At 42.5% G+C, this 23,892-nt stretch overlaps 1 protein-coding gene and 1 long non-coding RNA gene across 2 annotated transcripts in view; one reads left to right on the forward strand and one right to left on the reverse strand.

Moving 5' to 3' along the window:
• Nucleotides 1-23,892, forward strand: part of LOC125437067 (vomeronasal type-2 receptor 26-like) — a 464,990-nt gene that overhangs the window by 204,897 nt on the left and 236,201 nt on the right. The gene's annotated exons all lie outside the window — the stretch shown is intronic.
• LOC125436272 lies at nt 5,298-10,216 on the reverse strand. Its single transcript, XR_007245031.1, has 4 exons — nt 10,203-10,216; nt 8,185-8,188; nt 5,663-5,668; nt 5,298-5,384 (listed from the first exon to the last, which is right to left on the reverse strand). It is a non-coding gene; the product is annotated as an uncharacterized LOC125436272 (long non-coding RNA).

Genomic DNA, 23,892 nt, shown 5'->3' on the forward strand with positions numbered 1-23,892 from the left:
CTTCAAGCACACTGCAGCGCACATTCCTTTATGTGCAGCCTGAATCATCCCCTCAGCATGCCCATCAAGTATTATTATCAGAAAGGGGACCTTCTGATTGGTGGATTTGCAACGGTGTTAAACTCGAAGCCCGACCCTGCCGACTTCACAAATCATCCCAGCATGTGGAAATTGCAACAAATTTTGTAATGCTATATTTTCAACATTTCAAGCACTGTATCTGACTATAACCTCTACAAATATAAAATATAAACAATGTCCTTTTCATAAGCTGTGATCCACTTAAATCTCCTGCTTGGTCTTGTAGACATATATTATACAATGATCAACAGGATTTAATCAAAAGTTAATGTGCATAGACTTACAGCTTTTCAAAAAATAAGTTATTCCAGAATGCGTCGATTGTTCCAAATAATAGTTGGCTTCCTTTCTACATAACATTCTGAATATTTTGAGTCCTTTCCTCTACATGTCTGTTCCATGTTCAAACAATTTTCTAAGATTTAATATTCAAGTTCACTTTTTATCTTGACTCATGAGACAGGACAATGATAATAAAATGTGTGTGTATATACAATTTCTCATTTCAGTATTCAGCCAGTAGGAAATAAAGCCGTCTTAGGCTTAGCTTATGCGATAGATGAGATCAACAGCAACCCAGATATTTTGCCCAATGTGACGCTGGGGTTTCACATCCAACATGCCAACTACATTCAGAGAAGAAACTATCAGCACATTTTGAGAATTCTGTCTGGCTCTGAAAGGAATGTCCCCAACTACAGCTGCGATGACCAGAAAAAACCGATAGCTTTCATTGGGGGACCAGACTCTGAAACGTCACATTTGATGGATGGCATTTTAACTGTCTACAAGATTCCACAGGTACTATGTGTTGGTAATTCTCTCTGTTAAGAGATAGCTTTGCATTACAGCAGAGTGCACTGAGGCAAAAACACAGCGGAGCTCACCCATGCGTGTGTGTGTGGGCTGCCAACAAAAGAATCTTGGAGCCAAATCATAATTTCTAACTAATCAGAGGAGTTTTTATTAGTGAAACTCCATTCTTGATAGAAAAGTGGAGAGGCTCTCCATTCTGACCTATCTATCTGGATGGCGAAAGATGCTGTCTACAGTGGAGCAGCAGTGGCGTAGGAGGTTAAGAGCTCGTGTACCTAATCTGGAGGAACCGGGTTTGATTCCCCGCTCTGCCACCTGAGTTGTGGAGGCTTATCTGGGGAATTCAGTTTAGCCTGTACACTCCCACACACGCCAGCTGGGTGACCTTGGGCTAGTCACAGCTTTTCAGAGCTCTCTCAGCCCCACCTACCTCACAGGGTGTTTGTTGTGAGGGGGGAAGGGCAAGGAGATTGTAAGCCCCTTTGAGTCTTCTACAGGAGAGAAAGGGGGGATATAAATCCAAACTCCTCCTCCTCCTCCTCCTCCTCCTCCTCCTCTTCTTCTTCTTCTTCTTCTTCTTCTTCTTCTTCTTCTTCTTCTTCTTCTTCTTCTACATCTCTCTCCACACATGATGCAAGATGGAGGATGTGTTCAAGAATGGTGGAGAGTGGAGGAGAAGCAGGAAGGAAGGAAGTTCCCTGAGAGCAGCAATCTACACATCAAAGTGTGGTACAGAAAAGGGATCCAGTGTCTTGACCCCCTCTAGCTAAGGCCTCCTCTGTCATCGAGGTAGGAGGCAGCATAAAGTCCTTCACTTCCAATGCCACGTGGGTCTATGATTTTGACATTTCAGATAGCCTACAGTTATATAACTGTGAGAGGAAGAGTCAGAGGCAGAACTTTAGGAGAAAGATCTCTCGGATACAAGAAAGAACTGGCCTCTCTATGCTGATAATTAATGGCCGCCTTGTAGCATTTACAAAATTCAATGAGGCAAATAAAGCCAATGCTTAATATAAGCCATGTTACAAAATGAAATTAATGAATGTCTGGTTTTCATTCTGGGGATCAGGGGGAAAAAATCAAGTTAACTATGTATTAGCTACATGCACATGCCCAGTGGTGGGATCCAAATATTTTAGTAACAGGTTCCCATGGTGGTGGGATTCAAACAGTGGCGTAGCGCCAATGGGGCTGGGCAGGGCATGACAGGGGCGTGGCCAGGCATTCCGGGGGCTGGGCATTAATAATTTCTCTGTTACTGTAAAAAACTCTTACTGTAAAAAAAGTTCCTAATTTCCAGCTGGTATCTTTCTGTCCATAATTTAAACTCACTATAGCAAGTCCTATCGTCTACTGCCAACAGAAACAACTACTTCTCCTCCAATTGACTGCCTGTCAAATACTTAATACTTTCAAATACTTAATTTTGTTTCTAGACATCAAAAGAAGGCTACTTTCCTTAAACAAGGAACTTTACCATATTACTAAAACATGTTTTTAAAACAGCCCAACAGGGAGAATTGTCCCGTTTTCTACCTTCGCTAACCAGCCACATAGGAAACAACAGGACTTTATGATTTTTGGACCTAATGGAATTTCTAACGGAAAAGCAGACCCAATTAGTAACTCCCTCTCGGCACACACAAATAATTAGTAACCCACTCTCGGGAACCGGTGAGAACCTGCTGGATCCCACCTCTGCACATGCCCTCTTTGGCCTAGATAGCCTAAGCTAGCCTGATCTCATCAGATCTCAGAAGCTAAGCAGGCTCAGCTTGGTTAGTATTTGGATGGGAGACCACTAAAGAATACAAGGATCATTGCGCAGAAGATGGCAATGGCAAACTATCTTTGTCGGTCTCTTGCCTTGAAAATACTATTGGGTTGCCATATATCGTCTGTGACTTGATGGCTGTCAAATCACAGCAGGAGGAGAAATCGATCTATGGCTACCAATCTTGATCCTCTTTGATCTGAGATTGCAAATGCCTTGACAGTCCAGGTGCTCGGGAGCAACAGCCGCAGAAGGCCATTGCTTTCACATCCTGCATGTGAGCTCCTAAAGGCACCTGGTGGGCCACTGCAAGTAGCAGAGAAATGGACTAGATGGACTCTGGTCTGATCCAGCTGGCTTGTTCTTATGTTCTTCTGTTCTTAACCCCAGCAAGGGGCTTTCAACACAAGGGACTGACAAAGGTGGCTTGCCATTGCCTTCCTCTGCACAGCGAGCCTTTCTCCGCTGAGCCTTTTTTGGATGTCTCCTTTCCAAGTACTGACCTTGCTTGGTTTCCAAGATCAGGCGCATTGTGTTGTGTGTGGTTATTGATGTGTGCATCTATAACTTTTACTTTTACTTTTAAATTGGTTTTCTGATTGTGCTACAATGTTCTGCTCTGAATTGTTAGGTCCCTGGTAGGTCAGAAAGCTAGTGAAGTAGGCGTTCAATAACTTCCTGCCACAGAATTCTGATACCCAACCATCGGAAAGAATGGAAACTGTCTTGACATTTGTGTTTTCTTCAGAGTTTTCTTCAGAGTGCTGACTTCTATAACTTCCCTTAGAAAATTAGCAATGGTCGATTCCACACAGCAAATGTATAATGAGTTGCAGTCGTTATAAAGGAGCCCATTTTAAGTTTTCCCATTCACATGTGTGTCACGCAGGCAGGGAATGAAGCCCATGGAAACAATCCAGGTTGCTTTCAAGCCTTCACACAGCGATGCTTTTCCCTCTTTTTTATTTCTGGCAACACATGTGTACCTGCAAAGGCTCAAAGAAAGGTACCCCAGCAGCCATGCTGATCGTCCCACAATATGATTGGCCGCACCTACGTAGCTGCGCATATGCAACCTGCAAAATTAAAAAAAACCTACCTACCCGCAACAGCAAGGTGATGACAGGCGGATTCTCCCTAACTGTGGATGGCATGGTAGAAGGGAGAGAAATAAAGCATCTTCTGCCTGGCCGTTTGTGCAGGAGTGACTCCAACCCGGGATGTTGCAAAAGGATTGCTAGTTTAGCAATTTTCAAAAATCCCAGGTTGAGGAAAATAAAACATGGCAGACTCGTTTTGGGGATGGGACCTATGTGGTCCCCCCCCCAACAGTTTGTATTGTGTCTTAAATATGTTGTGTCCTACACCCTGTTGTACACATGTTGTGTACAAACAGTTTGTATTGTGTCCTACACATGTTGTGTCATATATGTTTTATTGTGTTCTACGCCCTGTGCGGAATCCACCAGGGACTCATGGGATATGAAATATCTGGTGAAACACATTCCTATGGAAAAAGGCGTTTTAAAAAAATGAAAAAAGAAAACCATTACAAAATACAAATATTTATTACCATTTATTCAAAATATGCGGCAAATATTAATGCCAAACATTACATTAGCAACCTGGTATGTAGTATATTATATTGTTTACAGCAAACTTTAATGCAACAATAGAGAAAGGAATGATCTGGCACCATTGTTAACCATCATAAAAGTAACTGTTTGCAACCATCCCAAACCATCTTTGAAATACCAACTCAATCAACCTTTTAAAAAATTGGTATCTTTCAAACCTGTGTATGGAACCCAGGTGATAATAATATCACCTTTAGAAGCTTGTAGTAAATACTTTAGAAGCTTGTAGTAAATACTACCAAGTTAACACGTATGAGTATCTTAGGCAAGAAAAAATGCTCAGTAATATCATTAGTATGAAGCATACAACAATTCAGACATCAATATACAACCACATTCTTAAGCGAATCTTTCATATTTGCTGTGTAGAGGAAAAATGTCTATGTATTTTGACTGTGATGAAATTTGAAATACCGTATATACTCGTGTATAAGTCAACCCGCATATAAGTCGAGGCACCTAATTTTACCACAAAAAATGGGAAAACCTATTGACTCGTGTATAAGTCTAGGGTGGGAAATGCTGAAGCTACTGGTGAATTTCAAAAATAAAAATAGATACCAATAAAATTACATTAACTGAGGCATCAGTAGGTTAAATGTTTTTGAATATTTATTTCAAAGAAAAACAGTAAACTAGCTCTGTAAGTGGAAAAGAGGGTCAACAAGAACAATATGGTCTCAACAATAACTGCTTATGTTAGCAGTGGCAACATTTCAGAGTATCTTTAGGAGACCCTCCTGATGATACCACCCAGATTTGGTGAAGTTTGGTTAAGGGGGTCCAAAGTTATGGACCTTCAAAATGTAGGGTGGGGCACCTTCTTTGGGGGTCCATAACTTTGGACCCCCTGAACCAAACTTTACCAAACCTGGCTGGTATCATCAGGAATGTCACCTGATGATATCCTGAAATTGTGGTGCCACTAACCTAAAAACTGCACCCCCTGCCAGCCGACAAAATAAAAACCCTAAAATATTTTTTTGAAATCCTCACTCACGTATAAGTCGAGGGGGGCTTTTTCAGCACAAAAAATGTGCTGAAAAAGTCGACTTACATGCGAGTATATACGGCTAGTCATATTTGTGGAGTCTGTTAAATGAGACAGATAAATAGAAGGAAAAGAAGCTTTTTCTTTCTGGTAAAAATGGATTTATTTTTTCTTAGATCAGTTATTGTTTGTTTGCTACGGAGAAGCATGATAAAGCCAAGTTCCCTTCCTTCTACCACACAGTCCCCAGTGAAGCAGAGCAGTATGATGGGATAGCACACCTACTCCTGCATTTCCAATGGAAATGGGTCGGCATCATTGCCACGAATGATGACAAAGGAGAACGTTTCATACAAGGACTATCTCCTGTACTTTCCCAGAAAGGCATCTGTCCTGCTTTCATGAAAAAACTGGAAAACATTTTTGTGAACAACTTATTGGATATACAACAACACTATTTGATGATGTCTTTCTTCCTAAACACGACTGAAACCAATGTATTTGTTACATATTTCAACAGTCCAACCACGGGATCTTTGGCATTTTTAGTACAAATGGCAGAAAGCTTAACGATCTCTTTAAGAAAGGTCTGGATCATGACAGCTCACTGGGACTTCAAACCAGATTTATTCCAACTGGATTTTGAAAAAGAAACCTTCCACGGTGCATTGACGTTCGCAATTCACTCTCACAAGCTGCTGGGCTTCGAACATTTCCTGCACCTTCTAAGAGCCCACTTTACAAAACGAAATGGCCAACTCAAGATATCCTGGAAGGAAATATTCGAGTGTCTACTACAATATTTCAGTGTTGGTCAGGAGAACAGGGGCTTTTGTACTGACAAGAAAAATCCAAAGTACCTTCCAGGACTTCTTTCTGAAACAGAAATGACTGGTCAAAGTTACAGCATCTACATTGCTGTCTATGCTATAGCGCACACTTTACATGCCGTGCTGTCGGCCCAACAGAGACACAGAACAATGGCAAAGAATGCCATGAAAGAGTTCCCACAACCATGGGAGGTACTGTCTTAAAGTTGTTTTCAAATTCTACATTGCCACGTGCTCAGTGAGGATTCTGAGGACAGCAGAAATTTGTGTTCCATGAAATCAATGGCACGTGCTTGAAAAGTCTCTTTGGCCCTTTCCACACAGGCCATTAACAGCGCCCTGGGGACAACAAAAATGCCGTCCCCAGGAAGCTGTTCGCACAGGGGGTGCAGCTGCTGCGCAGCCACGCCACCCTCGCGCCTCCCGAGCGGCGCAAAGCCACCATTTTCCGACCTCGCTTCCCCAGCGAGGTTTACAGAAAACAGCAGCTTCAAGCGGCTCGAAGGCGCCCTCTCTCCCCCCTTTCAACTGTCAACCTACCGTTGCTGCGGCCGTCCAGCGCGTCACCGAGGCCTGGGGTCACGCCCCCCTGCCCTGCGATGCCGGAGCGGTCGCGCAGGGCAGGGGGGCGTGTCCCCAGGCCTCGGCGATGCGCCGGATGGCCGCAGTGATGGTAGGTCGACTGGGCGATGGCCCTCCGCAGCGCTGCCTTCCCGGTTGTTTCTGGGACCATTCATGCGAATGGTCCCAGGTGGGTTGGGTCGGCGTCGTGTACGCCGACCCAACCCCAATCGTTGCCATGCGGAAACCGCCTTTGAGAAGGATTCAAATAAGCATGCATTGATATACCATGTACATTTCTTAATTTTATGTTTTTCCCCCCAATTTAGCTTCATCATTTCCTGAGGAAAATTGTGTTTAACAGTACTACTGGGGAGATGGTGTCTTTCAATGAACATGGTCAACTGACTGGTGGCTTGGATATCAAAAACTGGGTTTATTTCAGTAACAAGTCATTGTTAAATGTTAAAGTCGGAAGAATTAGTCTCCGGAATTCAGGCAACAAAGAGTTTATCATTAACGAAGAGAGCATAGCATGGTCAAGGATCTTTAATAAGGTTTGTATCTGACCAGGGCACAAAGCCAGCACAGAACGTGTTCCAGTTTCAATTCAGATGCTAGACAATCTCTCCTTTTATATGGGATAAATTCTTTTTGGAGAAAAGTGGAACCCATTCATTAAATACTGGCAATTTAATTTAAATCTCTTAATAGGAATATTTCAGTGCAGTGATATTTCTAGTTTGGGTTCCCTTTTTCCATATCGTTCATTAGCCTTTATTTGGAATGAACAAATAAGTAAAATCATATCAACGTACAAAAGTTATAATAGAAAGAGTATACAGATACAAAGATTTAACATAAATGTAGACTACTGGTTGTACATTACTTCCAATAAAAAATTTGCTACCAATTCACAAGTTGCAAGATCAGAATTATCCAGTAATAAGAGGAGTTTGCATGAATCATCCATTTCAGTAGGTAGGTATCAGAGAAAACATATTGGAATATTTTAATCTGATATTTTCAGACTTAGGGCAGCGGAACAATTGATGTATCAATGTTTCAATTTGTTGATCATTACAAGAGCACACCCTTTTACTCATTTGTAAGTTGTTAAATCTGCCACGCAACAAAGCAAAGGGGAAAACATTGAAACGAGCAAGTGTGAAAACTCTTCTCTGATTAGGATTAGTCAACAGATACAGGTAGGAAGCCATCCTATTTTGATACAAGGGAATTGCAAGATGTAGGGGTGAACAAGTTTTCCTAGTAGCCCTGGTTAAATTAATCCAATCACTTTCCAGAAGTTTTTGTTTAATTAAATTGTAGAATTCTAAACTAGATAGTCAGTCACAAGCCTTTATTGGCATAAAATAAACATACAAAATCAGCATACAAAATTTGCCCATTATTGCTCACAATTATAGACACTGGTACTAAAATACTAAATACTAAAATATATACATGGTCCTTCTGTAACTATAGGACATTCCTTCAGCTAAGTTAACTCACTTAAACGTCATCGGATACTGACAGAAGCTAGAAAAATTACTGCTGGCTATATGTGGTCATAATACATAGACATTGGTTGGTATTCATCTAGACTTACGTCTATTATTGTTAGCAGAAATTTTGCTACATTCTCACACACTGTGGGATCCATGTTGTTCAAAAGCATAGGTATCTTAAGAGCATCAGTTAGATTGTTATACAGAAATGGGATAAGTGCGGATTGTGACATTCTGATTTTTGCAAACCTTACACAATGAAAGAGGGTATGATCGAGTGTCTCCACCTGACCCATATTGCATGGACATAGCCTCCTCTGTTTATCAATTTGTTGATATCTGCCATAGAGCAGCATAGAAGGCATTAGATTGAATCTGGCCAGTGTTAAAGCTCTTCTTAACTAAACTAGATAGAAAGAAAAGAGAGTCTAAAGATATGCCAAGTGATTCGATCTTTCTCTCTACCAGAGAAAACCAATTTTCCATGATATCGTATGCCTGTTCTGTTGGTCTGGAATTTAATTTTTTTAAAAAACTAATGATAAATAATTTCAGCATTAATTTATATACTAGTCGATGTGATGATAATTTCCTAAGCCCCAAGTAAATGCTTTGCACCTTTCTCTGTTTAGGTGCCTCCTCCTTCTTTATGCAATTCAAAATGCCCTCCAGGTTACAGCAAGAAAAAGAAAGAAGGGAAGCCATTTTGCTGCTATGATTGTATTTCATGTCCTGATGAGCAGATTTCAAACCAGACAGGTAGGAGATGTTTTACCTATGAGACTCACCCCCCGCCCCTCCATGACCTCATATCTGTGTTTATACCACATAATCCTCCACTGGCAGGAATCCACCAGGACGTTCAAGACAATTTGCTGGAAAATCGAGTCCTCAGAGTCATATTCATTTGTTTTGCACAGCGCAAAAAAGACTTCTGTAGGACGTTTTAAAAAGAGGCAACTGCCTCTTTTCACTCCTCACACTCCGAATAAGAGGTTTGAGAGATATCTTTAAAAGAGGTGGCTTCTGGTGTGCTTTCCCAACAGCAAAGGTGTCAGAAGGGGGAAAAGGCTGTTTTCTGCCCAACTGTTTTGCTCTCTGGCCAGTTTCACCCTCAGCTTGTACCCTCCCCCAGCTAGTTGAATGGCACAGGGGTAGGGCCCCCAAAATGTGGGATCTCCACTCCTGATTGGGGGCGGAGTCTGGCAACCCTAGGTTCAGGAAAGCATTACCACAAAAACAACAGAATTTGGAAACTTTCAGGAAAAATTGGAATCCTTTGATTATTTTTTTTCAGAAAACACAGCAATACCATTTAGAGAATTGTAATTTATAATAGGTATTGGTATATTAACTTACAAAATTGTATTCTGTTTCCTCCCTTTAGATGTACTTTTTAAGATAGAATGTGCTATCAGATGAAAAGTTCTTCTTCGCCAGGAAAAAAAATACTTTTGAGTTATCTTTGTTGTTATGATGATGGCTATGATTACTTTGATTGTTGGTTGCTTGTTGCTGCAATTTAAATTGCAATAAGAACTTTCATGAATGTAACAAATTGTACATTATTGAGTTTTTGTGTATGTATATATATGTGTGTGTGTGTATATATGTATATATATATGTATAGACTGTAAGATGGTAAAGGTTAGAATGTTTCTTTTTTGAGTTTAGACATATGTAAACCTAGCTGGAAGTCCTTCCCTCATGCTTGCTTGCTTGCTTGCTTGCTTGCTTGCTTGCTTGCTTGCTTGCTTCCTTCCTTCCTTCCTTCCTTCCTTCCTTCCTTCCTTCCTTCCTTCCTTCCTTCCTTTTTCTCTCTCTTTCTTTTCTCTTGGGATTTCTTGCTTAATTGCTTATAAATGATTGTATTATGAATTGTATGATAATGAACTACCAATAAACTTTAATTAAAAAAGCATTACCACAACCCAGATCATCTGAAGGAAAGGTCTATACTAATTAATTGTTCCTACTGGAGCCATGGAGGACATGGACTCTTCTGTCCATTTCTTTCAGGAATGTTATGACTCTTCTAAAAATATGTTCTCATGTACAACTTCTACTATCATCATTTTTAAATGTATAGACTACAGTTTCATTTGCAGTCGCTCACAGAAACCCCTTCTGTTAAGGTTGTTCCAGCCAGTTTTTCCACTAAATCTCTCTTGGTTTGCCCCATTATATATGGCTCTTTGATCCTTTTCCACCAGTAAAAAAGCTGACTAGAGTCTTCCCCTAATGTTACATGTAGCTCATTTCATAAATACTGGAAAGAAGTGGTACATGAGAAAGGCTGTTATACTTCTAAGAGACTTAAATTGCTTTTGTTTTACTTTTCAGATATGCACGACTGTTTTGAATGCTCAGAATATCAGTATCCAAATAAAGATAAAGATGGATGCCTTCACAAGCGATTAAACTTTCTTTCTTTCTATGAAATGTTGGGGATCAGTTTGTGTCTTTTGGCCTGTTGTTTGGCTCTGATCACAGTGGTGATGCTTGTAATCTTCATCAAGCATCAACACACTCCCATCGTCAAAGCCAACAACCGTGATCTATCTTATGTTCTACTCATTTCTCTCTTCCTCTGTTTCCTGTCATCACTATTATTCATTATCCTACCTGGGACAATTATCTGCCCACTTCGACAAGTGGCTTTTGGCCTCATCTTCACACTGGCTGTCTCATGTGTCTTGGCCAAAACCATGACTGTGGTTTGGGCTTTCATGGCCACTAAGCCTGGATCCAGCATGAGAAAATGGGTGAGGAAAAGGCTGGCCATCCCCATTATCATTTTGGGCTCCCTTGTTCAAGTAGTTCTTTGCACCATTTGGCTATGTACTGCTCCTCCATTCCCAAACATTGATCGGCATTCTCTGGCTGAAGAAATTGTGCTTGAGTGTAGCAAAGGGTCCATTGTAATGTTTTATGGTGTTTTGGGGTTCTTGGGATTATTGGCCATGATCAGCTTCACTGTAGCTTTCTTTGCCAGGCAGTTGCCTAGCACTTTTAATGAAGCCAAATTGATCACTTTCAGCATGTTGGTCTTTTGTAGTGTTTGGATATCATTTGTTCCATCCTACCTGAGCACCAAGGGTAAATATATGGTAGCTGTGGAGATCTTCTCCATCTTGGCTTCCAGTGCTGGATTATTAGGTTGTATCTTTGTCCCAAAATGTTTTATAATTATTCTGCGGCCTGAACTAAATTGTAAGGACCTTATAATGCCTGGACATGGCCTGGAGAGATCCATCAGAAAACAAAGGGAAGACAACCATTGAACAATTATCTATGCTCCCAATTATACCTAAACAGTCCATAACTCTCCACATATAACTCTGCTTATACTCTTCTTAAGTTTATTCTTTTAGGAGCCAGGGAACGTTCTAATGGTTTTCTTTTTTAAATTATGATTTGAACTTGCATGCAAATAAAACTTCTTGCTTCCAACTCTGAACTGTGGCTTTCCTCTTGTCAATCTAGCTTTCTTCAACTAGCCCACATGCAACAGATGTTATAAAATTGTAAGGTGGTGTTAGGTCTTGGAACCTTAAGCCAATAAACGGACTCTGAAATATTGATCAGCAGCATTTATTGATGAGGCATTCAAGCACCAAACTTGGCGAAAGCCAGTTCTAATGAAGCTGGCATTTTCAGTCCCATTTATTCCCCACAGCAACCCCCTTCCAAACTCCCAAAAATTCCCAAGACCAATCTCTGAAACCGAGGTTGCCCCAAGGTCAGCAGCAGATAGTGAAGGAGCCACTTGGCTTCCTGCCCCATAACTAGATAATGGATAATGGTCAATACCTTAAATATCCGGTAAAATTTGGATTCAGGCTTATTTGGGCATAAAAGTATCTGTATGCCCAAATAACCCCGAATACCAGATTTGGTATGTTCGAATATATTTGGATATTTGAATATATTCGGCTCTGTCTAATTTTTTTGGTATTTTTGGTGTTTTTTCACATTCTGGCCTGCAGGGGGTGCATTTTTAAAGCTAGCAACACCATAATTTCAGGACCTCATTCAGAGACTATCCTGTTGATCTCACCCAAGTTTGGTGAAGTTCAGTTCAAGGGGGAAAACGTTATGAGCCCCCCAAGTAGGTGCCCTATTCCCATTGTTTCCAATGGGAGCTAACAGGTGATGGGCACGACCCCTTTGAAGGTCCATAACTTACGCCCCACTGAACCAAACTTCACCAAACTCAGGTGGTATCATTGGGACAATCTCCAAATTAGATCCTGAAATTTTGGCACCACTAGCTTTAAAAATGTTCACCTGACAGGCACCCTAAGAAATTTGCCGGGATTCTCTGCTCTGCAGTGCCTTGGATCCATTGTAACCAATGGGGAATTTCTGAGTGTAAGCAACCTGCATATTTTTCAAGGTAGAGGCACCAGACTTTCAAGGTGGCTCCACAAGGCCCTCCTAGTGGAAGTTCAGTTCAAGGGCACAGACGATCCTAGAAAGAGCTGGGCAGCCGGCACCGTGGAGCGCTGGCGCCCGGCCGACCCGGCATGTCCCCGGGCCTCCAGCGCGTTGCTGAGGCCTGGGGACGCGCCCCCTGGCCCTGCGCGCCTGCTCCAGCAGCGCAGGGCAGGGGGGCGTGTCCCCAGGCCTCGGCGACGCGCCGGAGGCCCGGGGACAAGGTAAGTACAGGGAGCGAGGGGGGGAAGCGCCGGGAAGCCACTGCCGTTCGCACAGCAGCGGCTTCCAGCCGGCGTTTCCCCAACAAGTGTGCTTCCGAGCACACTGGGGAAACGCCGGCGTGGGGACGGGCGGCCGGCGCAAGGGCGGCGCGGCTGCGATGCAGCTGTGCCCCCTGTGCGAACGGCGGCCTAGGCACGGCGTTTTTGCCATCCCCAAGCCGCCGTTCATGGCCCGTGCGGAAAGGGCCTCAGTGTAACTTTTCAAGGAGTCTGATAAGCCGATTTTATGAAACTTGGGTGGATTCTGCACTGAGCAAACATCATGAAAGTAGGACGTGGTACAAACCATTTGGGGGGAGACTTCTCACAAGTGTCATCCCCAAAACAAGTCTGCCCAGTTTTATTTCCCTCAACCTGGGATTTTGGAAATCAACAATCCTTTTGCAAAATGAGTTGGAGCCTCTTCTGCACGACCAACCTGGCAGGAGGCACATTATTTTGTTTCCTTCCACCGTGCCATGCACAGTCAGGGAGAGCCTGCCTGCCATTGCCCTGCCATTTCAGGGATGCCCATTGTTGTTTTAAAAAATTGCATGTTGCACATATGCAACTGCACAGGCGCAGCCGATCGTACCCTGAGTAGATCAGCATGGCTGTGGGCAGTGGTGGGATTCAGCAGGTTCGCACCACTTCGACAGAACCGGTTGTTAAAATGGTGTTTGTAAACAACCAGTTGTTAAATTATTTGAATCCCACCACCGGAACCGGTTGTTAAATCATTTGAATCCCACCACTGACTGTGGGGGTTCATTTCTGCATGCCTGTGCAGCTACACATGTGTTGCAGGAGTTTTTTTTATTTTTTAAAAAGCATTTCCAAGTGAAGGCACGAAAGCAACCCAGATTGTATCCCTGGGCTCCTACTGCTGCCTGAACAGCACACATGTGAATGGGAGAAAGGAAAACAGGTTCCTTTATAGCGATTGCAACCTGTTATACATTTGCTGAGCAGAATCCACCACTGTCTATTATATTTGGATGTGTAAACTTAGAATCATAGATGTCGAGAGGCAACACGACCTGAATAAATTTAAACACCCAATTTTCAGTAAAATAATGCTGAATAAACTTTCAATAATGCCTTATCTTACTTCTTTGTTTAACGTTAACTATCGCAGAGCCTACAGCCTACTCCGTTACAACGCCCTTTCATCCAACTATACCAACGAGATTTATAACAAAGTACCAACTGAGGGCAGAATTTGCAGTTGTCAAATAGGTGTTGAAAACTCGGAACATATATTATTTGAATGCTCATACTATGATGAGATACGTTGGATGCTTCTGTCCTTTGACCAGACAAACACTCCTTTGGCTAAGAAAGAAAAGGTTAAAATACTGTTATCAGATACCAATAAAAATCTAACGTATTCTGTTGCCAAGTTTGCCTGGATATCAAGTAAAATCAGGAAGGCCTGACAGAGCACTACTGGCTCTGCCAGCTAATCCTTATTATTAATTATTATTAGACTGACCTTCCACTCATTATCTTGAGCTGATGTTCTGAGTTCCTGAGGCCTATTATCTGTATTTTGTTAACTGTTTTAATCTGTATATTTGTAATATCTGTACATTTTATGATTTTAATTCTTTTGGATTTTGCTGGTCAATGACCGTAAATAAACTATGTATGTATGTATATTTGGATGTGTTTACTACGTGTTGGCAGCGCAATCAATGAAACATGTCCTCCCCCTCCCTCCTCTCCATTGCATGCCATCCCTCCCTCCCCTCCCTTGAATGCCCCCCTCCCCTCCCTGTCTTGCATGCCACCCCTCACTATCTCTCCTTCCCCGCTCCCCTCCCCTTGCAGGCATTGTGGTGGTTAGGGCTGTCCTTCTAACAGCCTCCTGCTATACTCAGCTCCTATAATAGGTCTCCTAAAAGAGACATATACCATAATGGACCAGCAGAATGAAATGTATGTTGATATATGTATATGTGCAATATGGAGCTGCTGGACGCCATTTATATTTATGCTAGTATTTTTGTATTGTATTTATGAGATTTAGCTTTTACTGTTTTATCGCTGCTTTTAAAGATTTAGCCATTTTATGTTATATTATGTTTATTGTTGTCCACCGCCCGGAGCCCCTCGGGGATAGGGCGGTATCAAAATCTAATTAATAAATAAAATAAACAAATCTTTCATTAAGAGACATAGCTGGTCATAGGCCACTCTCTTTCTTGAAACACTTCAGAAGAAAAAAAGAAATGATGTCAGAGAACGATGTGTTTTCCAAATGATTTCATCATCTTGGAACCAATGGGGAGTTTATGTTCTCTCCTGTCATTGTCACAATTACTATTTTCCTTCTTACCACTGAATGGATTCCCATAGGCCACTTATAATACTGACATCTGCCTCTTAAAGACGCTATATAAAAAGCCCATCCAATTATTCCAAAGTGTATCAACCTATAGGCAGATTTCTGCTGATCTTTTATGTGATCCTTTCCCCCTTTATATTTTAGAGTTATTTCAAGTTGGCTGTTTACCACTTTAATGCAAACCCTCCCAGCGTTCTTTCTTTCTTTTTTGCACAAATGTTTTACAAGCCTCTTCATACAGGGCATGATTAGGCCTCTTCCCTTGCCACCCACTTCCTTCCCAATTAATTTTTTAAAAGCAAAGTCTGATTGAGAATTCTCGTCTTTCTCCACATGCAAAAATGCTGACATCCTTCGCTGCCAAATTATAAAGCAAGATTTTATTGAATGAAACGGACACTGGGTCTGGACAAACAGTCCTTTCTTCCCAAGAAGAGAAAGTACATTCATAGAAGAGACAACATCCCTCTACACCGATGAAGCAGAGGTTTTTTTAAAAAAAGGAACTGCCGATCACTTTAAGGTACAGCCTGGGCGTAGATATGTTTCTGGCTGTGGTCTTGCTGGTGCTATTATTTTCCTGTGCCGTATGCAAGATGCATACAATGGATTGCTCAGTCCCTGAAGATCCAATTCCTATTCCCCATTCATTTTATCAGCCAGGTGACCTGGTCATTGGAATGATTGCCTCTCACATCATCTTCTTCCACGATACTCTCTCTTTCATGGAGCAGCCCAAAGAGAGTTTGGCTGAGGACCCCATGTAAGAGAAACTACCTTCTTTTCGTAACGTTCTCACATTAAGTCATGGAGGGCTGTAATGTTATGGCCCTTTTCAATATGAAAAGCTGCAGACTGGGAGACACGGGGCTTGCCCCATCTTTTTAAATTATATCACTGAGGATGTTCATGTGCACAAGCACTGGTGAAGTCTACCAAGCTGTGCAGTTCTATGAAGCTGCTGATATGCACCAGGGAGCAGCAGTGGCGTAGTGGCTAAGAGCAGGCGCACTCTGATCTGGAGGAACCGGGTTTGATTCCCAGCTCTGCCTCTTGAGTTGTGGAGGCTCATCTGGGGAATTCAGATTAGCCTGTGCACTCCTACACATGCCAGCTGGGTGACCTTGGGCTAGTCACAGCTTTTCGGAGCTCTCTCAGCCCCACCCACCTCACAGGGTGTTTGTTGTGGGGGGGAAGGGCAAGGTGATTGTAAGCCCCTTTGAGTCTCCTATAGGAGAGAAAGGGGGGATATAAATCCAAACTCTTCTTCTACCACTACATGTTGGGCTGCTTTGGAGGCACTCAGGGTCTCCAGCATGTAATGCCCTTTCCACTTTTTCCCTCCAGCTATTTCCAAAAACGAGCATACTTCCATTTTTGCACGGTTGATCGCACTGAAAATTGATCACACTTTGAAATTTTCACTGCTGTATTATTTTCTGCTTCACAAAGAGATGTTCTACTCACAGCAATACAGCCCAAGATTAGAGTAAGACTGTTTTGTCTTATTTTTTTACTGTTCATTACTGTATGGTGGTGATGGCCACTCACCTGGATAGCTTTAAAAAGGGCTGGGACAGATTTATGGAGGAGAAGTCGATCTATGGCTACCAATCTTGATCCTCCTTGATCTCAGATTGCAAATGCCTTAGCAGACCAGGTGCTCAGGAGCAGCAGCAGCAGAAGGCCATTGCTTTCACCTCCTGCACGTGAGCTCCCAAAGGCACCTGGTGGGCCACTGCGAGTAGCAGAGTGCTGGACTAGATGGACTCTGGTCTGATCCAGCAGGCTAGTTCTTATGTTCTTATGTATGAAAAAATATACAAGAAGTTTGTCATTTTTCTCTATATGTGATGGAAATATCTCATAGTGAAGGGATACGAGTCTAAAGTATTGGATCCAGTCAGCTTCTTCTTTCAGTCTTGTTCGGTTCTCTTTCTTTTTAATAGTGTTGTTTACCTGCAGATTTCATGATCCCCCTACAAAACATTTTTTGGCTGTTAAAAGGTGAAATCCACACACACACACACAGCCTTCCAGCTTCCTTTTTCGTTAGAAGAAAAGCTGGCCAGATGCAACCCAACCCTGTGTCTAAGATACTGGAAATATTTGTTAATAATTTTTTTAGCTTTCCTGGACATTATTCTTTCCTGGACATTATGCCCTGAACAGACCTGAAAAAGTAGAGCAATCCGATCATTAATGGCTTCTAGAATACTGACTGCTCAGTTCTGAGGGAAAAAAAATCAAAACTTCTGGAAAGTCCTGATATACAGGATGGGCTGAGGAAAGTTTGGCATGTGATGCTTGAGAGGAGCCCTGGGTCTCTTCCAGGTTAAAAAAAAATACATGGATTCCCAATTATGAAAGGTGAAAAGGACTTGACACAGTGTGATTGAATTCTCTTTCATTCTCATTGCAGGTCAGTTGTGAAGCATTATCAACATATCCTGGCTTTGGCATTTGCTGTAAAGGAGATCAACGAGAACGCCAAGCTTTTACCAAACATCACCTTGGGGTCCTATATCCTCAGTGGTTACTTCATGCCAAAGTTGGATTATAAGTCTACCTTGGGCCTCCTTTCAAGGTCTTTTCGCCCCAATTTCAAATGTGATTCAAAAAATGACCTTGTTTCTGTACTTGGTGGATTTGCCCCTGAAACGACTGGCAATGTGGCCACCATACTATCTACCTATAACATTCCACAGGTAGGCCAGATGCACAGGTGGGTACAGACATTTTATGTGGCCTGTCATAAAGCATGCCCTGACCTGGATGGTCCAGACTAGCCTGATCTCATCAGATCTCAGAAGCTAAGGCCCCTTCCGCACATGCAAAATAATGCATTTTCAAATCACTTTCACAACTGTTTGCAAGTGGATTTTGCTATTCCGCACAGCTTTAAAGAGCACTGAAAGCAGTTTGAAAGTGCATTATTCTGCATGTGCGGAATGAGCCTAAGCAAGGTCAGCCCTAGTTAGTATTTAGATGGGCAGTCTCCAAGGAACACCACCAGGGCTGTGTGCAGAAGGCAATGGCAAACCACCTCTGCTAACACCTTGCCTTGGAAACCCTTGGTCACTCTGAGAATTGGTGGCACCTCACCCCTGTCCTGAAGCATAATGAAACAACCCGTTCCAGTTCGTAAAAACGGTTATTGAAAGCCATACGTGTTTCTTTTCAGCTTCCTTTTGGAGCATACTCTCCAGAGCAGGAGGCCAGAATCCAGTTTCCTTCCATTTACCAGATGGTCCCGAACCAAGCCTATGAATATATGGGAATTGTCCGTTTATTTCATCATTTTGGATGGACGTGGATTGGGCTTCTGACTATGGATGATTACAGCGGGGAAATGTTTTTGCAAGCAGTAGTGCCTTTACTCACCCAAAATAAATTATGTTATTCCTTCATATTGAAAGCACCCAAGAGGGATTATCAAGATGAAATATTATCGTCTATGCTCGTGCTAATGGAACAATATGCAGCTGTCCAGAACAGCAAAGCGAATGTATATTTTGCACTCGGAGATCCTGGACCCATGCATTTACTGAGAAAGATGCTGGATGCAGAAGGGGGGCTTACAACATATCCTAAGGTGTGGGTTGTTACATCTCAGTGGAACTTTGAATCAATGTCTGCCGATAAAAGCAATGATATACAAACTTTGCATGGCGCCTTGTCTTTCGCAGTTCACTCCAGTCAACCTCCTGGATTTCAACAATTCCTTCAAAGTGTAAGGCCCTCCTGGTCTGAAGGAGACAGTTTTATCCAAGAATTCTGGGAAAATGCCTTCAATTGCTCATTGCTAGCTTCCAGTGGGCATCAGGAACCCTGTCAGGGGGAGAAGCTGGAGAGTCTTCCTAGAACATTATTTGAAATGAACATGACTGGTCAGAGCTATAATGTCTACAACGCCGTCTATGCTGTTGTCCATGCTTTGCATAACAGGCACGTATCCAGATCCAAACACAGAATAAAAGAAGGAGCGAGGGAGACGATTCATGAAGTGCAACCCTGGCAGGTAACCCTCGCCATGCAATTGCTCTGTAACGTCTGCTGCAATTGTGTGTCGTTTGCTCGAATAAATACATTTGAGGTATGCAGAGAAGAATCCCTCCACAGAATGGAGTTTCTGAGGTCTAAAGACCCATTTCGATAATTTCCCAATGCTGTGTTCCATCTGGATCAATTCTACCTGTTTGCCGAGGCATTTTCACTGACTCTAACTCCAAGAAGCTCAGGGTGGTGTATATTCCGTCTCCCTCAGTTTGTTGGTTAATATTAACTATTGAAGTGCTGAATAAAACACTGGCACAAAGCCCCTTTCCCTAATCTCAACCATAAGAATCATCGCCTTCAGGCAAGTGCTCCAAAAGCACAGCACGTAATTTAAATACTCACATCAGCCACGAACATGAAAGTTATGAGGCCCAAAGGTTGCTTGTGTAAAATTAACAGTGCCAAGAACCTGACTCAACTGCTCTGTGACATAAACATTCTTTAAAAATTAGAAAGCCATTCATAGTGCGTGCATGTGTGTTCTGGATCCATACGCACACCCCCACTTGTGTGTGGGCTTTTTTCTTTGCTCCTGGAAATACTGGTAATTTTCTTCCTCAGCACTACTTCCCCTGGATGTCTCTTCAAGGCTACCCTGTTTCCCCGCATATAAGACATCCCCGGAAAATAAGACGTAGTAGAGTTTTTGCTGAAGTGTGAAATATAAGGCATCCCCCAAAAGTAAGACTTAGCAAAGTTTTTGTTTGGAAGCATGCCTGACGAACAGAATACAGAAATATAAGACATCCCCTGAAAATAAGACATAGCGCATCTTTGGGAGCAAAAATTAATATAAGACCCTGTCTTATATTCCCTGTATAATTAATATAAGACCCTGTCTTATATTCGGGGAAACACGGTAGTAACTATAACCCATTCCTGAAACTCTATCCAATTCCCTCCCTTTTCTCTTAATCATCTCATGTATACTTTGTGTGTGTGTGTGTGTATTCATTGCTTAAAATATATTCCTTGTTTTGGTTTCTTTATATATTTCTTTATATTATATATCCTTTATCCATTTCTGTATATATTTTATTTCTTTATATATTGCTTTGTTTTTATTCTGTAATAAAACCAATTTTAACTGCTTGCTTGTGTGTGAGTTTTTGCCCAGAACTATCCTGCTATACATAGATTATGAATCCCAGTTTACGTAGGTTATAATCCTCTTGCTCTCTGGCTCCAGCTAATTCCCCCAATTAAAGCGGAGACTGTCTACTTAGGCTCAATCCGCACATGCAGAATAATGCACTTTCAAACTGCTTTCAGTGATCTTTGAAGCTGTGCAGAATAACAAAATCCACTTGCAAACAGTTGTGAAAGTGGTTTGAAAACACATTATTTTGCGTGTGCGGAAGGAGCCATTGGGTAACAATGGGGCTGAGAGAGTTCTGAGAGAAATGTGACTAGCCTAAGGTCACCCACTTCATGTGGAGGAGTGGGGAATCAAGTCTGGTTTTCCAGTTTAGAGTCCACCACTCTTAGGCTCAGAATAATGCACTTTCAAACTGCTTTCAGTGCTCTCTGAAGCTGTGCGGAATGGCAAAATCCACTTGCAAACAGTTGTGAAAGTGGTTTGAAAATGCATTATTTTGCGTGTGCGGAAGGGGCCTTAACCACTACCCCATGCTGGTGAATTTCATTGTATTGATTTCAGTTGCTGCTTTCTTGTTATTCATTCAATCCTTTTTCATCCTAGCTCCATCGCTTCCTAAGGAGTCTCTCATTCAACAACACAGCTGGAGAGCTTGTCCAGTTTGATGAAAACCGAACACTAATGGGAGGTTTTGATATCACCAACTGGATCACCTTCCCAAATGGTTCTTTTGAGAGAGTAAAGGTTGGAAAGTTGGACCCCCAGGCACCTGCAGGGGAAGAGCTAACCCTTAATGATGATCAGATTGTGTGGCACAAGAGCTTTAATCAGGTAAAAGAGAAAAAAATATTTTAAATGTATGTATACTAGCTGTGTCTTGTGTCTTCATTCTGAACAATGATAAAATCAGAGGTGGGATCCAGCAGGTTCTCACAGGTTCCCGAGAGTAGGTGACTAATTATTTGTGTGTGCCCAGAGGGGGTTACTCATTGGTGATTTTGCCACGTGATTTTTGCCCTAGTTACGCCCCTCCTCCGCTCCTCAGCAGTAGCGCACAGAACTTGAAGCAGTCTAGCAGGAGATGCACTGGCGGGCGTGGCAGCCTGCGCCTGCCCAAGGACCGGCACAGCGGCTGCGTCCTTGCCACAGCCCTGCCCAGCAACACCATGCCCCCAGAATGCCTGACCATGCCCCACCCAGCTCCATTGGCGCTACGCCACTGTTTGAATCCGACCACCATGGGAACCTGTTACTAAAATTTTTGGATCCCACCACTGGATAAAATCCCTCCTTCTGTGTATGGACAGGTGCAACCTATTTCTGTATGCAACGACAAATGCCCCTCTGGCTATCGCAAGCGGAAGAGGGAGCAGGAGGCCACATTTTGCTGCTATGATTGTGACCGATGTCCAGAAGGGTTGATGTCCGGCCAGAAGGGTAGGAGACGCAATGACAAGATACGCGGACTTTATCTCCTGTCTATTTAGCAAAATTAACATGATGAGATACAGAATATGTGACCTGAGTAGAAAAAAGTAAACCTGCTGTTCATTATTCTTGGTTAGCAAGATTTTTGAGCATATGCTTCTTTTGAATTCCTTACCAAGCTCCAAATGTCAAATTGTCGCATAGTTCTGTTTGCTCCTATGCAGTGGCAAAAACATCAGACCAATAAATGGCTTAAATTAAGGCCCTTTCCGCACGGGCCAAAAACGACGGCCTGGGGGCGGTAAAAACGCTGCCCCCAGGCCGCCCTTCGCACGCTGTTTCCCCTTCCCTTTCCCATTTACCTCTCGTGTCGCCGTCCTGCTGGCCTCCTAAGTCCCTCCCTCGCTGTCCTCCGACCCCTGGAGGTCGGAGGGCAGCGTGGGCGGGGCTGAGGAGGCCCGCAGGACGGGGACACGAGAGGTAAATGGGACGGGGAGGGGGGAAGAGGCGGCTCCATGCGGAGCCGCCTGCCGCCTGCCGTCCTCTCCAGAGGCCGTCCGCATGCTTGCATGCGAACGGCCTCCGCCTCGCAAGAATTCCGCCTCGCAAGAATTCTTGCCGGCGTGGAGGCGCCTCGATGGCCGTGCGGAAATGGCCTAATATTTTAATTTTTGTGCAGTTCAGTTTGTAATTAATAAACACATTCAATCTATCTATCTATCAATCAATCAATCAAAAACCTTTTATTGGTTTAAGTTAAATCCAGTACATAGAGAACAAAGTATAATATTTGTGTCAAATATATTAAGCTTGGGATTAATATAAATCACGTTGAAAGTCTCCAGATTGGGATGTATAATTGTCCTTTGTTTTATGACTGATGTGAAAAACCTAGGCTCATTCCGCACATGCAGAATAATGCACTTTCAAACTGCTTTCAGTGCTCTTCGAAGCTGTGCAGAATAGCAAAATCCACTTGCAAACAGTTGTGAAAGTGGTTTGAAAACGCATTATTTTGTGTGTGCGCAAGGGGCCCTAGTTACAACTCAAGTGGAATCTGAGTCCCAGTCATACATCTGAAACTGGAATAGTTTGACTCTGCTTACATTTTCCTCGATAATCATTACAGGTCTTATTAATCTGTTCCTCAGTTCATCATAAAGGAGAACGTGCCTCACTGAGTCAGGTGTTTTGTCTCTGCATGCACAGTGTCTTTCTGAGTAAGAAATTCACCGGAACCTGCCATAGAGGTGTTTCTAACAAAGGACACCTTCGCCCCATTGTGCAGATTTGCCTAAAAGGTTGTCTATCTCTCATGGGAAGCCTGGCCTTGCTACTGACCAAAGGACATAATGACCTGTCGTTTCATGGAAAATTCATTGGTGCTGAATGGAAAGCTGGAGATTACAGTCAAAAGCTCTGCTCACAGCCTGAGTTCGATCCTGACAGAAGTAGCCAGCTCAAGGTTGGCTCAGCTTTCCATCCTTCAGACGTTGGTAAAACGAGTATTCAGCTTGCTGGGAATAAAGTGTTGGTGACTGGGGAAGGCAATGGCAAATCACCTCATAAACAAAGTTTAACTTTACCTTTATCTTTATTAACCTTTAATAGGCATAGATAGATCAAGATTTACACAGACACATTCTGCAGTCTCAAAGATAGTTCAATAGCAAGAAAATAGTCCACATAACTTGATGGTTGACATCAAGGGATTCAGATCACTTCAGATTTTTTTTAAAAAAAGAAATAGCCAGAGCAAATGACAGTAAATACCCCTACACATCAATGTAAAAATACAATCTAATATAAAATTGCAATATAAATAGATCTGTTTAGCAAGTTAAAAGCAAAATAATAAAGCAATAGGTATCCTACCATGTCTAAATATTAGACAGTGTGTATCAGTTAGATTGAAGAAGATACCTATCTTTTATAAGAAGTTCTACATTTGTTTTATGTATCATATTTGATATTTAATAAACATTATGATGTGACATCACCCCATGAGTCAGCAGTGACCCAATGCTTGCATAGGGAAATACTTTTACCTTT

Source organism: Sphaerodactylus townsendi, linkage group LG07, assembly GCF_021028975.2.
Source record: "Sphaerodactylus townsendi isolate TG3544 linkage group LG07, MPM_Stown_v2.3, whole genome shotgun sequence".
Taxonomy (NCBI): Eukaryota; Metazoa; Chordata; class Lepidosauria; order Squamata; family Sphaerodactylidae; genus Sphaerodactylus; species Sphaerodactylus townsendi.